At 48.9% G+C, this 14,968-nt stretch overlaps 1 long non-coding RNA gene across 1 annotated transcript; it reads left to right on the top strand.

Moving 5' to 3' along the window:
• Nucleotides 1-7,963: 7,963 nt before the first annotated feature.
• LOC309857394 lies at nt 7,964-14,442 on the top strand. Its single transcript, XR_014307681.1, has 3 exons — nt 7,964-8,209; nt 8,652-8,800; nt 13,134-14,442. It is a non-coding gene; the product is annotated as an uncharacterized lncRNA (long non-coding RNA).
• Nucleotides 14,443-14,968: the final 526 nt, after the last annotated feature.

Raw genomic sequence — 14,968 nt, 5'->3', positions numbered from 1 at the left:
GGTTGTTCTGTTTTCTTTGTTGTTTCAGGTGATAGGGTAGATCTGGTGCCGGTTTCTTTATCTTCATATTATTTTATCACCTATTCTTTAGGTTCTTATTTTGATGACTTTTTTAAAAAAAAGATTTTATTTATTTGACAGAGATCACAAGTAGGCAGAGAGGGAGGCAGAGAGAAAAGGGGAAGCAGGCTCCCTGTTGAGCAGAGAACCCAATGTAGGGCTCGATCCCAGGACCCTAGGATCATGACTGGAGCTGAAGGCAGAGGCTTTAACCCACTGAGCCACGCAGGCACCCCAATGACATTTATTTTTTTAATTAGATTTTATTACCATGGGGAAGTGTTCTTCTGTTATTTGGAATTACTTTTTTTCCAGAATGGGTTCTTTATCTGGTTCTTACTTTTTCTACTTTTTTTTCCTGAATAATGTTTGCATGGCTGTCACACTGATTATTTTAATCTTGTTTATTCCTAACATAGAGACTGCTATTCAGTTCTTGACTACCAAATAGTGAGTGGATGTGCTTAACTGTGTTCCCATGTGAGACATAGTTATCCTTCTCTTTACACTACATTTTAAGTAGTATAAGGGTGTTTTACTGAGTTACCTCTTCTGTTATTGGGGTGAAAGTGGAGGAGTACAGATTGAAGGAAGAAAAAACTTTCAGTTTTATCCACAAGGTCTTTGAAATTTTAGAAAATATTCAGGGAACTAGGCTATAAACACCATGAAGTCAGGGACCCTTTTCTTTCTTTCTTTCTTTCTTTCTTTCTTTCTTTCTTTCTTTCTTTCTTTCATCAACTTTGTTAACTGTTGTATTCCTATCTTATAAAAATGCTTGACACATAATATAGTCTCAATAACTAGGATTTGAGGGAAAAAGTGAATTCCACTTTTTGGCTCCTGGTTTTATTCCAACTGCTCCCTTCTAGGAGGGCCCAATTCTCTTGGGCAATAGAGTAGGTTAAGTATCTGAGCATCACACTGGCACAGATGCTCTACAACTAAGCTTATAGACAGGGGTCCCCTAGACCACAGTTCTTTTAGGCGGCAGTGCCAGTCAATAGTGCAGGTATGACCCTTTGGATGTACGACCACATTATATGACTGACATTGATCTCAACCCAAGTCAGTGGGAGAAAAACATGGTCTCTCCAGTGCAAAGATCCTATTTAAGCTGAACATAGCTCTTAAATCCTGTCTCCTTTATTTCCTTCTTTGTCCATAGCACCAACTTTCCCAAACTCTTTAGGTAGACTAATGAGAACATGTGTTGGTCCATATTCAATATCTAATAACTGCATTTATGTGTTGCTTTCTTATTCTGATATTCTATTCTAAAATGGGGAGAGATTCGTTTTCAGACCAGCCTCTGTTAGAATCCCTGCTTCATTTGGTCAAATTCCAGTGGGTTCTCTGCTCCCCTCACATTGAGGTGGCAAGAATGCAAACAGTCTGCAGTGATTCCCCTCCTTGTTTTGTCTGTACATCCACAAGGTTCTAGTGACCTGTGTATTTTCCATCAAGTTCACTGACTTCTGTGTTTATTAATTATCATGATATATGACCTTTTTAGTATAATTCATTTCCTTGTGATCACTGTTGCTCAATCACCAACATTTCGGCACCACAAACACTGCAGAGCGTCATGACTCCAGTGCAATGTTTGCTCCTTTTAGAGTCCCTTAGCCTTTTTTGGGGTGAGGGGCTCACAGTGGCCAGTAGCACCATTGTCCAGACTCAACTATGATGTCTGGGCTGTTCCATGAGAATGAGAAGGGACAGGAGTGGTGAGGTCCTGGGAGACTCCCCATTAATAATGTAGATTCACCCCTAACTGCTTTTTTGGGGTGTCTGCCAAAAGTCGTGATGGGGTCAAGATAATTGGCTGGGGAAGCCTCACAGTACAAAGGCAGAAAGCCATGGGCAGCTCTCTAATGAGACGTGTCCAGGGAAAGTGCTGTGAGTTCCAGGCTTGCCAATATCTGAGACAGAGAGAGGAATGACAGGATGTTCACAGAAGAGCAATAAAAATGATTGAGCCTCTGGAGAGGCTGATTTATGACAAAGACTCTAGGAGCTAAATACATTTCATTGTGGCCCAGCAGAGCAAGTGAGGGAAGGGGAGGGTCATGGGATTCTCTGTAGAACCAAGCATGGGAGAGAGGTAGGAATGGAGGTGGGCTCTGGGGAAGGAGGGCAGGGCAGAGGAGTCCTAGGAAAAAAGGAGAAGAAATCTAGAGAAAGGGAGAAAAAATGTAGAGGACAGAAATAGTCTGGGGGAAATCCACAAGGACCCCTGTGGAATGCAAGGGCCTTGGGATTTGAGGGGCAGCTGAGGAAGACTTGGGGTTCCTAAGGTCAGCAGGGTCATTCAAATGTTCATCTCTTCTCTGTCAATGTCAGACCTGGGGCCCCTCCTGTAGCACCTCCCAATCCCCTGTCCTGAGGACCTCTGAATCTCCCTTCCCCGTCTGGAAGTGCAGTTAGTTGAGTACACCGCCTCCTGCAAACCATGGGCTTCCTGGAGGTCTAGCCTCCAGCATACTGTTAGGCACTCCGACCTTAAATCAAATCCCTAAATTTGGAATAGAAAGGGCTTTTCTGTCATGGGGTAGTTTGGTGTGCCTCTGGAAGCCCCTGCCTCAGTGCATCCCTTTATTCCCATCCAAGAAGGCCTCTGGCTGTGGAAATCTCTTTATGTTGCATTGAATAGCAGCAACAGGGCCGCTGGGAAACGGTGCTCTGAGACCCCGGACTGAGCCTTGGAGGAGAAGTATGAGGTTGAACTGTTAGAGAGGTGTCTCCAATTCCACTTCCAAAATTACAGTGTAAAGCTCTTCAAAGACGAGATGAAATAAGGGTAATCATAATAGTCATGGTGAGGTCCTACATTTCTATGCCACTTACAGGTCACGGAAAGCTTTCACATCCATTAACCGTTTGCCCTCCTAACATCCTCGCCTAGCTCAGTGGGTTGTCAGGAAAATCAAAGGTTTCCCCCAGGAACTGAGACTGCAGGCATGCCCCACTTTAAGCAAATCCTGCTGTGAAGAAAGCCTGCTTCGCAGAGGAATTTAACGGCATTATTTTAAATGGTGGGTTCCCCCAGCATGCGAAGAAATAGGAGGCCATTTAGTAGAATGCTTGATTGATTGACACATATCTTGTTCAGCACCAGCTGCATGCCGATAGCATCTAATATGTGCTGAGCCTGACTGCTTGTGCTGGGAGATGAGGGAATGCTTCTGATACTGTCAGCCCCAAGAGTAGAGAAATCTTTGCATCTTTGGGTTCATTTTCTAACCCCTCCTCTGCATGTACAGCCATCTCAGGAACGAGCTTACATTCCTGGGATGGTGGGGATGGCATTAAAACTGTCCCCACTTCTTCCACTGAGCTGGACTTCTGTGATACCTTCGATTCAGGTCTGGCAAAGAAAGGCGGTCCCCACACCCCATGATGGTATGGGGGGCTGTCAGGTAACAACGGGCGCTGCCCATCGTCACTGTTGCTGTGCTGTGGAGGAAGGGGGAAGACCCAGACTAGAGACCCAGCACAGAGAGACAAGGGAGGTGCCCTCTGGGGCCCTGGTTCTGGGTCTCCTGCCCTCTACCCCCCATTCCTAGGGCTTGGCTATTCAATTCCTCCAGCTATGACTCAAACACTTCTTCTTTAACTCAAGCTGGTTCAAGTTAGGTTTCTCTCCCTGATACTTTTAAAAATCACTAAAAGCATTATCCTTGGTTGAAAGAGACAGGATATACACTCACAACCCTTTGATATATACAAAGGCAGTTAAATGTGGTGATTGAGAGTTAGGGGTCAAATCATTGAAAGAGCGAAGATGGGAAATATCCAAACACCAAACAAAAAACAGTTCAGTTAAGTAAATATTGGTGTGCAAAGAGATACAATGCAGCTGCAGGGGAAAAAAAATGAGTAGAGTTCTATTCGGATATAGAAAGAGCTCCAAATCGTACTAAGCTTAAAATGTGAGGTGTGCTTTGAGGTACGACTCCACAGATCTTAAACTGGCTGAAATAAAAAATGTTGACAATATCAAGTGCCGGTGAAAATGTGGGGCTGTCATGCTTTGCTGGTGGGAAGGCAAAATGAAACAGCCACTCTGTTTGGCATGGTCTGGCAATTTCTTACAAAGTTAAACACACAGGAACAGGTGATCGGGCCATTCCACTCCTGGGTATTTGCCCAGGAAATACGAAAACTTACATTCATGCAGAAACATACTCATACATGTGTGAATAACTCCACAGCAAGAGCTAAAAAATGGAAACAACCCAAAGATTTTTCAGCAGAGGAATGCTACTCAGCAAGGCAAAAGAATGGGCTAGTGGTACTTGCAAATGCTGGGTGGATTTCAAGGACCTTAGGTTGAGCGAAGAAGACCATGGCAAAGGTCGTGTGCTGTGGCTTCTATTTATCATTTATTGTTCTTGGAGTGACAGAACACAGTGATGGAGAATAGCTCCGTGGTTGCCAGGGGTTAAGGCTGGGAGAACAGCGTAGTTCTAAAGGAGTAGCATGTGGAACGTTCTTTGTGGTAAGGGAGCAGTTCTGGATTCTGACCAACGTGGTGCTTACACAAGTCCGCACATGCGATAAAGCTTCATAGAGCTATTTATCAGAAAGGTAAAAAATTAGTGTACCTAAACCTGGTAAAATGGGAGGAAGTGTAATTGGATTGTGCTATTGTCCGTTTCCTGGTCTGATAGCTGTACTATACCTACAGAAGATGTTGTCACTGAGGGAGGCTGGCTGGAGGGCATTTGGGAATTCTCTACTATCTTGCAACTTCTACATGAGTCTGAAATTATTTAAAAATAAAAATAACAAGGTGCCGAGCAATGCGTATAATATCTAACCTTTCCTGCAAAAGGGGAGGGACGGAATTTATGTTCATGTTTGCTTGTACACTCTTAAAGAAACTGCAAGTTAATTTAAGAGACATAGAAGAATAGTTATTGAGAGGAGGGTGGTTGAAGATACAGAGTAATGATGAAGAAGAGGCTTTGCACTATCTTTGATGCTTTATGGATTTTGAATCATGTTTATGTTTTCTTAAGTTTCTTAAAAATTAAGAGAAGAGGAATGTGGGTTCTAGACTTACTTAACAGAGGGGTAATTACATTGGAATCCCGGTTCTAGTATTTACCAGCTGTGTCACTTTGTACAATCCAATTTCCCTCTCTGTGCCTCAGTTGCCATGTCTGTAAACTGAAGCTGATGGTAATAGTATATGTCCCATAGGACTGCTATGAGGATTAAATCATCTGTAGCACTTTTCCTACTTGGAAATATACTGGTTTTATTCTTCTCACCTGCCCCATTTTGTAGAGATGGAAGCTAAAGCAGAGAGGGATATGAAGGGTTAGTTCAAGGTCACATATTAGTAAACATTGGAACTTGAACTCAAATCCAGATGTCTTACTCTGAAGTCCACATTTTTGAAGTCTATACTTGCCTGCCTCCCTTTCCCACTGAGTGGTTCCTTCTCTGAGTTTCCAGCTGGGAAAAGAAGGGTGGAAAGGAAGCCAGCTAGCTCCCAGCATGAATATACTGTTCCTTCCAATCTCCTTCTTGTGTCCAGATAATAACTCGCCATCTTGGCAAGCAGCTGACCTGGGATGGGGTTGGTCATAACCATACCATAGCCAGGCACTGGGCTGCAAGGGTCAATATTCCCAGAGTAGGCCCTGCCCTCAGGGCCCAGCAGCAGCCATAGGGCCTGGCTCCAAAACAAATTTTAATAAAATAAATGAATTTCACATTATAAATAGTGATTTCTGTTTTATATTATAGGAACGGCTTTCCCAGTACATTTTGAGCTGAGTGCACGTTGGGGTGGTCATGGCTTTTAGGTCTTCTACAGACGTCTGCCCAGGATGGGGGGTGGGTGGGAGGTCTGGACCCCTGAGTGTGGGCAGTGCTCTGAGAGAGACGGAAGGAGAGAAGGCCTAGGAAGGGGGGGGGGGAGATGTGAGGGGCTTCCACGTCACACTGCCCTACTCCAGACTCAAGGTTCAGTTCAGCTGCCAACTCATGATTCGACCTTATGCAAATCCCTTCTTCCTGCCAGACTTTGGTTCCCTCATCTGGACCATGGGCTCTACATCCCTTCTGCTTCTAATCCTTCTTGGCTCTGGTCTCAGTTTCAGAGCCTGGAAACATGGCGAAGGGATTGGAGGGGACATTGGCTTGGACTGGAGGCATGTGTCAGGTTTTGGATTAGGGACTGACGAGATAGAGAATGAGAAAAGCAGAGAGGTTTGAATATTGTTTATTCTCTCATTGGACAAACACTGTCTGAGCCCCTACTTTGTGGGCCCTTTTCTTAGTTGTTTGGGAACAGGGGTGTCTAATCCACACCTGTCGAGGGACCTGAAGTTTAATTAATTAATTAATTAATTAATTTGTCAGAGACAGAGGGAGAGAGAGCGAGCGAGCACAGGCAGACAAAGAGGCAGGCAAAGGCAGAGGGAGAAGCAGGCTCCCTGCCAAGCAAGAAGCCCGATGTGGTACTTGATCCCAGGGCCCTGGGATCGTGACTTGAGCCGAAGGCAGCTGCTTAACCAACTGAGCCACCCAGGTGTCCCATAACGGGGACACAGAAGAGATGAGGATGGCACCTGTGGTGAGCACTGCAGTGAGAAAGGGAGTGGGAAGGAAGGAAGGAGGCTCTCCTCTCCATGGGAGGGGAGAGCTAAGCCGACCATTCACCCAAGGAAAGAAATGCATCTCTGATATAGAGGTTTCAAGATGGTGGTCCATGGGCCAGATTCCAGCATGGATAGATTTTGCTTGGTTCCATAATATATGTTAAAATTGTAATAAGCTTCCAACTATGAAAATATATTTTTTTTAATAGAAACCTGGGATTCTGCTCTTAAAGACGTAGCAGTACAGGCTGCATTCCCGGGATGTGACAGTGGTTGGCCAGAGCCAAGCTGAGGTGGCCTGTGAGGGAAGGGGCTCCCCAGGTCCCCAGTCTCCACCACTCCCTTGTGTTCCCCTTTCCCTGGCAGCTCCACTTGCTTTCTTTACCCTCCTGATTCTCCTGACATCCCAGTTTGTCACTGTTGGTCTTGTTATTCCTGTAAAGGGCCGACTGGTCTAGTGATTGGATCCATTCAGGGCCAGGTGGATAGAGGCCTGCCGCGTGTCCCCAGGCTCCAGCAGCCACTTTGCTTTGGTCATCATTAACACAATCTGCGGCCAGGTTGGAAAGACGGAAAGCATCCTTTCAGGCCCAAAGGGTCCCCCTTGGCAGGTGCAGAAGCCAATTTAAATTGTTTTTCTTTTTTTATTTGCTCATCTGAAAAGTCCTCCCAGATCTCCCTTCTTATTAACAACCTGCGCACCACGCTGTGCTTAAAGTTCAGAGCGCCATAGGATACAGAGCCGTAATTAATCTCCGTCCCCGAGTTCTAGAACACTTAGAGCAATTATAATTTACTGTCGGAAAACCAATTTGGGGAAGCGGTGGTGTTCTCACCCCTGATCAGGGCTCCACCAAATGCCACTTCCTGTCCACATGCTGCCTGCGGGGAGAAAAAGACTTTTAGCCTTTGTATTTCCGAGAGGTGACATCAGCTGGCCAAGGCAGAGGAGGGCCCGGGAGGGGGCGCGCCGCCAGGGTGCTCACGGGCTTGCGAGCCCGAACTACCCCAGAGCTACTTTTCCCACTCTGCTTGTTGCAGGCACCTCTTATTTTCCAATTTACTCCAATTTCCCATCCACTGTCCGGGTCCCTCCCATGTTCCAGACGCTGCTTGGTTGGGGCCGATGCCAAGGCCCGTTTCCATCTTCTGTCCTCACCCCTTTCTAGCCACTGTCCCTGCTTCCCTGGGCCATATTTGAGCTTCCAGGTTCATGGACAAAAGTTCCTTTTTTCTCTTCATTTCTTTTTTTCTTTTTTTTTTTTTTTTTTGCCCAGGGACAGATCGTCATATCATGGAAATCACTCCCAGATGACTGGGTCCAATGGACTCACCAGACACGTTTCCAATTATCATTCATGGGACGCCGAGTGGAGCTGCACGCATGCGCACCGGGTCGGGACGGCGAGCTGCTGGATACGGCAGGGTGTTTACGGGCCCGTCTCCCCTGCTGTCTGTGTCGTCTGCCAAGGGCCACATCCCGTTTGTCCACTGGGCCCAGCACCCAGCAAGAGGCCCACATAGAGCCAGTGAGTGGTTAAGTGTGTCCACCGGGATGGGTAGCTTAACAGAAATGCATATACTAACAGTAGTGTGTGTGCAAATATAAATACCCCAGGAGAACAAGTCGGTAATGGCATTCATTCATTCATTCATTCATTCACCCAGTCCTGACAGTAACCAGGACATGTGCTCTACTAAAATTCATATATCTTGTCTCTGACCCCAGCTTTAAATTATCCATAATGCAAGATAATAAAAAGCCCTATTTGAGGCCCATTTAAGGGGTCCTGGGGGCACACAGGAGGAGTCCCTGACTGCTGGGTGGCAGGAAAGCATCCTGAAGGAGGTGATATTCGAGCAAGGCCCAGATTATTCTGTGCTCTTCTCCAGCACTGCACTTAAAAGTTGTTCCAGCACTACACTTAAAAGTTGTACTAAGTTTATCCGTGTATGTGTTTGTGTCCCCAGGAAGGCTGGGACCCCGTAAAGAAGGGACCCTGTCTTTGCTACCCTTGGATTCTCACCACCCAGAACAGTGCCTGGCCCACAGGATTATGTATTTGGTGCATGTTCAGCAGATGAACCAACGAATGAATGAATGAATGAGGGTTTTCCAGGTAAGAAAGAGGAGGGGGTAGAGCAGGTGCATGGAATAGCTCAGATGGGTGGGAGCAGGCAAGCCTGGGAGCTTAGTGTTGGTGCTGAGAGCCCAGGCGAGCGGGGTAGGAAGGGAGTGTAGTCAGCACCAGCAGAGTAGAGGGGCAGAGACACAAAGGACAGCTTGCGGGGGTCACACTTGGGGTGACAAACTCTGATGCCTTCAGAAGCCAGGCAGACAGAAGACATTAATGAGGGTGGCAGGAGTGGTGGGGCCACGGAGGCCTGGAGTGAGCATAACCCACCGGCGGCACTGGAATGCAACACGGCTCACATGCTCTTGTTAGCCCGTTACAACACCCAGGTTTGGGTTACAGATTTGCCACTTTCCCCACCCTGCCCCCTGTGCTTTAGACTGTAGACAGGGTTGTATGGATCTGTGGGGAGGTCCTGCCTTGAATTGCTGGGGAAAAGGAGATACATCCCAGCTTGGCCCTTTAAGCTCCAGAAGCCTCCTGAGCCTCTTTTCTTTTCTGCCCCTGGCTTGTTCACCTGCTTGTTCACCTGCCCTTGCACACCTGTTGGGCTGGCTGGGACAATGGATACTCAGTGGTCTGCAGATACTGGAGACCTGGGCCCCGGTTGGGGCGGGTGGTTCGTTCCACGGCTGAGGCTGGGGAATGTCTGAGCTACCGTGGAGAAAGGCCGACTGTAATGGGCAACCTTACAGGAGATCTGGAATATCTCCCTGGAGGGAAGGTTCTGGCCGAGCGGGAAAGGCCCCTGACTGGAGTGGGGAAGCAGAGTTCATGCAGATGAAGTGACCAAGGCAGAGAGGATGGCCGGGGAGGCTGGAGTGGCCTGAGAAGAGATTCTGGAAAAGCCGGAGCCGCTGAGGATGAATGGCAGCAGGGCGTGAACAGTTAGGGAGGTGGCCTGAAGCTTCCCCAGGAGCTTGATTCCCTGAGACCTGGCCAGAGCAGGAGCAGCATCTGGAAGAAGGTCGGCCAGTGGAGGGCCTCGATGATGCTTCTGGAAGCCTGCGGTGGAAGGCTGGGTTCGATTCTCAGCCACACCTCAGCAGTCCGCACAGCCAGACACAAGTCCCTGTCCCCCACCTGGACCAATCCTGGGGTGCCCCTGCTCACTGGTACTGGGAGGGCAGAGCAGGCCCCAGTTCCCAGGGTTGCGGAAGTTAGCTTCCTGGTGACTCCAGGCCCATGTGTGCCCGGCACTTTGTCTCATCACCCGCAGAGGTGCCCGGCACCTAGCAAGGACTGTGTAAATGAGTGGAGGGTTTGGAGTCCCAGGCGGAGCCCATGCCCGGTCTCCAGAGGCCTAGGAGCAGTTGGACAAACACTTCCTGGGCATCTACCATGAGGCAGCAGTAGGCAGGGGCTAGGGCCTCTCCCGTGGCTGGGACCGATCGGGTCCTGCCCCCAGGGAGTGCATAGTACTAGGGGGAGGCAGAGCCCTGTGGTCCTCCATGGCCAGGGAAGCTGTGGCTGCCCTGGCGGGGGCGCCCTAGGGAACTTTCTGAGTCCTCCACTCTGTGTGGGCTCCTCCTTCCTCCCCTTTTCTTGCCCTCCCACCAGTTCCCATTCCCTCTCCAAGGTCTGGCTCAAATAGCACCTCATAGGGCGAGTCCTCCGGTAGCCTCCTCCCAGTTGGGCTTCCTCTTGGGCCAGCTTTATTCCGCTGTTCTCAGTCACTGTGCTTAGGGGCTCTGTGCATCCATGGCATCCAAGGCCATGTGCCTGGCGGGTGTTTGTTGAGTGAATGTCTGACCTGGCAGGCCTTGGGACGTCCTTCCTCTCTTCTGCTTGGAAAGTGCAGATGGGGCACTGAAGGACTTGGTCCTGCTCTTTGTCCCCTACTTCCACCCTTCAGGTGGCCCAGAGCCCTGGCAAATAACAAGAGACCCTGTTTTGCTCGCCTTAAAGTACTTCGGAATCTACCCCAGATAGTGCTTGGCCTCGGGTATGCATCATTACATTTTATTCTTGCCATGGCCTTAGGATTTGATTGTGCCATTATCATCCTCATTTTACAAAGAGGAGGAAGTGAAAACTCAGTGGCTCAGAGAGGCCAACACATGGATCCAAGTTCACACAGCCCAGGCTTTGTCCTTAAGACAGATGGCTTAGCCTGTGTGTCTGGTTAAGGAGGGTCCTGTGTCCAGCTGAAGAGGACAGAAGGTCCTCCTGCCCCCACGACACATTCCAGATACTAAAACTGTCTCCACCTGGAGTCCTGTGGACTTGCCCCAGCCTTGGTGTTGTTCCCACGGGGAGCTGCCTGGGCTGCTCCAACACTTGTAGCTTCCCTGATCCTCAAGGCCCGAATCACAGGTGGGATCTGATTTATGCTGCTCTTCCTTGTGCGCTGCACAGGGGTCATTCTTGGTCATCTGGCCTCACACTCGCTGAAGTCAGGGGTGGAGCCTGGACACACAGCAGGTGCTTAACTAAGCACGTGTGGCTTTATGGCTATGTGGCTAAGGTCGTGTCTCCTGGAAGGTTGTCAGTCTCCATGCATAGCCACCTGCCTTTCCCTCTTGAAAGCTGGTAATTCCCTTGTCCATTCTAACCAGTGTCTTTCCTAGATGGCCGCTAAAGAGTTGGCCTGGCTGATGGAGAAGGCAGGAGGCCCAGGGCATCTGTCTCAGCACTGCCATGGATGGGTTGCAGGGCTTTATCTCTGGGTCCTCAGATGCCTCATTTATGGACAGAATAATCAGACACGGCCTTCAGGGTATAGTGAGGGTTCAAGGAAACTCAGGGGCCATCTTCTGGGCCTCATTTTTGGCTAAGTTGCCCAAGGCTGAGAACTACTGTGGGTACCCTTTGATTCCAAAGAAGATGCCAGATGAACAGGCTGGGGTTCGAGGTAGATGAGTAATAGCAGTTTTTATGAGCGTAGCGCCACCCTCCTCACCGTAAGGGATAAGGAAGAGGCCCTCAGAAGAGTTCTCTTGGGGGTTAGGGGAAGGGTGCTGGGGCGTGTGTCCTCTCCCTCACCTCCAGCCTAATGAGAGGCTTTTAGGAGGGTATGCCAGAGTTCTCCAAGAAACAGAACCAATAAGATATTGCTGGTCTAAGCCTTGGAGTCCAAAGACTAAGAAGCAGGAACTCTGATGTCCAAAGACTAAGAAGCAGGAGCTCTGATGTCCAAGGGCAGGAGAAGGCGGATATTGCTATTCAAGAGAGAGGGAAAATCTGCCCTTCCTCTGTTGTTTTGTTCTAGACCTCAAGGGATTGGATGATGCCTGTCCCCATTAGTGAGCATGAGTCTTTTCTACTCAAATTCAGATGTTAGTATCTTCTGGAAAGACCCTCACAGACACAGCCAGACATCATGTTTAACTGTGACCTGGGTATCCTTTAACCCAGTCAAGTTGACAAATAATATTAGCCATAACAGAGAGCTTGGCAAAGGACCCCGAAGTTTGGGAAATACGATGTTAGGCTCCATGCCCAAGATGTCTGACAGAAAGCTACTGTGGGTGGCAGGGTCTGGGGCAGCAGAAAGAACAATGAAGCACGCGTTTAGGTCAGCTGCCCTCTTGCCAGTGAACACACAGGGGAGCACCTGTGTTCCAGCATCCGACTGAGCAGCTCCTCCAAAGAAGCAGGCCCAGAGGGGCCGTGGGGCCTCAAAAGGCTCCTCAGAGGCCCGGCAGCTAAGGAAGCATCTGGAAGTGATCAGCCATAGCTGAGATGATGGTATTCTCAGCAAGGGACTCATCCAAGAACGCATGACAGCCCCACATGAGAAAGAGCTGGATTTTATCTACCAGCTCCATGGAGGACAACACCAGGTCCCAGATGCCCTGATGCAGAAGAGTCCGGACATCCGGCCCCTTGATGGCTGCTGGGCCTCACCCTCAGGGATCAGAATCCAAGGTCATGCACTAAAGGAGGAGAGCAGAGGTTGGGAGAAAGGGGAGGTAGGTTGACTCTCTCCTTCAAGGCCAGTGGCATTCCAGCCCCAGCTGATGGAGGAGGCTGGCTGGAAATGGCATGAGACTATGGTCTTAACTGGACTGGACATTCTAGTTCGCAAAATAAGACTCTTGGTTACTTATGGAATTTATTACTGGAGAGTAATAGAAAAAAATGTATGCTACTAACCTGTTGAGATTTCATTCAGCTCAGGGAAAGAATCACAGCCATCTAGCGGGTTTTACATTTTGGTACTTTGTACATTGTGGATGTGGTGGGTTTTTTGTTTGTTTGTTTGTTTGTTTGTTTTGGCCTTTTTTGATTCTGACTTTTTTAAAACAGTGCTTTAAAATATGATTTATTTGGTATTCCTGGGATTTTTGATACTATCTTAAATTTTGCTCCCCAGGCCAGTGCCTCCCTTGGGCTCACCCTTCTCCTGGTCCTCGGTGAGGAAGAAGACGAAGGTCATTCCCAGCTTGCGCACTCCTGGGTTTCGCAGATTCACTCTGCAGCCTCCAGCACGCTCTGCAGCAAAGCCATGGTAGTACCACTGCTACTGAGGATGAGGATGACGACTAACTTTTGTCTCTATTCTACAGAAGAGAAAAGCAAGGCCGGGAGAGCTCAAGTGAGCTGCTCGACATCTCACCGCAGAAGCGCCCCAGAGCTGGGATTCGGACCCAGGCAGTCTGGCCCCGGAGTCCACACTCTTAGCTGCTCCCTATAACTGCCCCCTGGTAGACAGTGTCCTTGTTTAGTGTCACCTGATGCTGCCTGGGCTTAAAACCAGAGACGGGCGGCTCCTTGGCAGCTGTTTTCCCAGCTCTCGTTGGAAATGGATAGTGGAAACCCAGTTTGCACCCAGAGCCGGGTGCATCGCCCCACTCTCTGCCTGGGTACAGTTCTACTCTGTGAGGCCATGCTCAGCTCTCTGTTCCATCTCCTAGTCCCCCCAGGGCCCCTCCCTTGGTAGGTAGGGGGGGAGCAGAGGGTGGGCCCTGGGAGTCCGAGACCAGGGCAGGGACTGGCCGTTGGGAGTGAGGTCCAAGCCGTGCTGATTTGCAGATGGAAATTTACATACATAATGTAATTTGGGCCAATTGAATTGTCGATTAAGATGGAATCACTTGACATGCAACACGTACTCTGGCGGGTGACCGAGGAGACAAGAGGCCCTTGAGATGCCTGTAGCAAAAACACGCTTTTGTTTTTCAAGGAGATGGCCATTTCCAAATTCCACATTTTAACAACCTCCTCTCTCAAGCCCCCCTTCCCTCTGGGTCACAGCTGGGATCTGTTGAAATGAAAAACTTTATGGGCAATTCACATTTAAATCCCAGGCACAGTCAGCATGCTCCTGGGTGCAGGTGGGGAGGGGGGCCCTAGACACCTCCTCAGACTGCGGAGGCTGCAGGCCAGGGCCCTGGGTTGGAGCCCTACAACCCCCCACCTATGACAAGCTAGGAAGTGGTGCTGGACACACACTGGGGCCGTGGGGGAAGGAAGGGGTGCACTTCCTGCCTCCACGATCTTGGGCACCAGGCTTTGCCTCTCAGAGCCTCAAGCTCCTCATCTATGAAGTGGAGAGAATGTTCCACCATCATCTGTGATGATTATGGTGGGAAGGCAAGGTGATAGCCTAAGAACCTTGGAAATCATTACATGATGCTCATAATAATAACAAAGGGTAACTACCACATTGCCAGGAGGCTCCAAACTCTCCGTATTACTTGGTATTTTCAGGTTTATTAAAACAGCAAATTCCTTGTTGCCTCAGGGCATTTGCACAGATTGCTTGATTGTTCACTTCCTTCCTGCTGTGCCCTCCCTCCTCCCCTGCCCTTTGCCTGGTGGGCCTTCCATCTTTCCTTAAGCTTCCACCTAAATTCACTTTTCCAGGGACTTCTGTCTCCATCCAAGCCTTCCTGTTCTATGTTCTGAATGCCCCGAACCTTTCCTTCTTACACAGTTGTAATTTGATGTGATTCCTTGTGTCCTATCAACCTCCATACCAAGCTCTAAGTTCCACCAAGGCAAGAGCATGTTTGCCTTATTCACTGCTGATCCTTGGTGTGTGCTGCAAAGTAGACTTTCAAAAAAACAGGTGTTGCATGTTGGCAAAACACACTCCTTCTCTTCACCTGGCTAATTCCTGCCAATCCTTTAGGTCTCAGTGTACACATCACCTCCTCTGGGAATCCTTCCCAGATGCCCCTGATTTAAGTAAGGTGCCTCCCTTGT

Source organism: Mustela nivalis (genome assembly GCF_964662115.1).
Source record: "Mustela nivalis genome assembly, chromosome: 2".
Lineage (NCBI taxonomy): Eukaryota > Metazoa > Chordata > Mammalia > Carnivora > Mustelidae > Mustela > Mustela nivalis.
The sequence above is the reverse complement of the archived record's forward strand: the minus strand, read 5'-3'. Positions and strand labels throughout refer to the sequence as shown.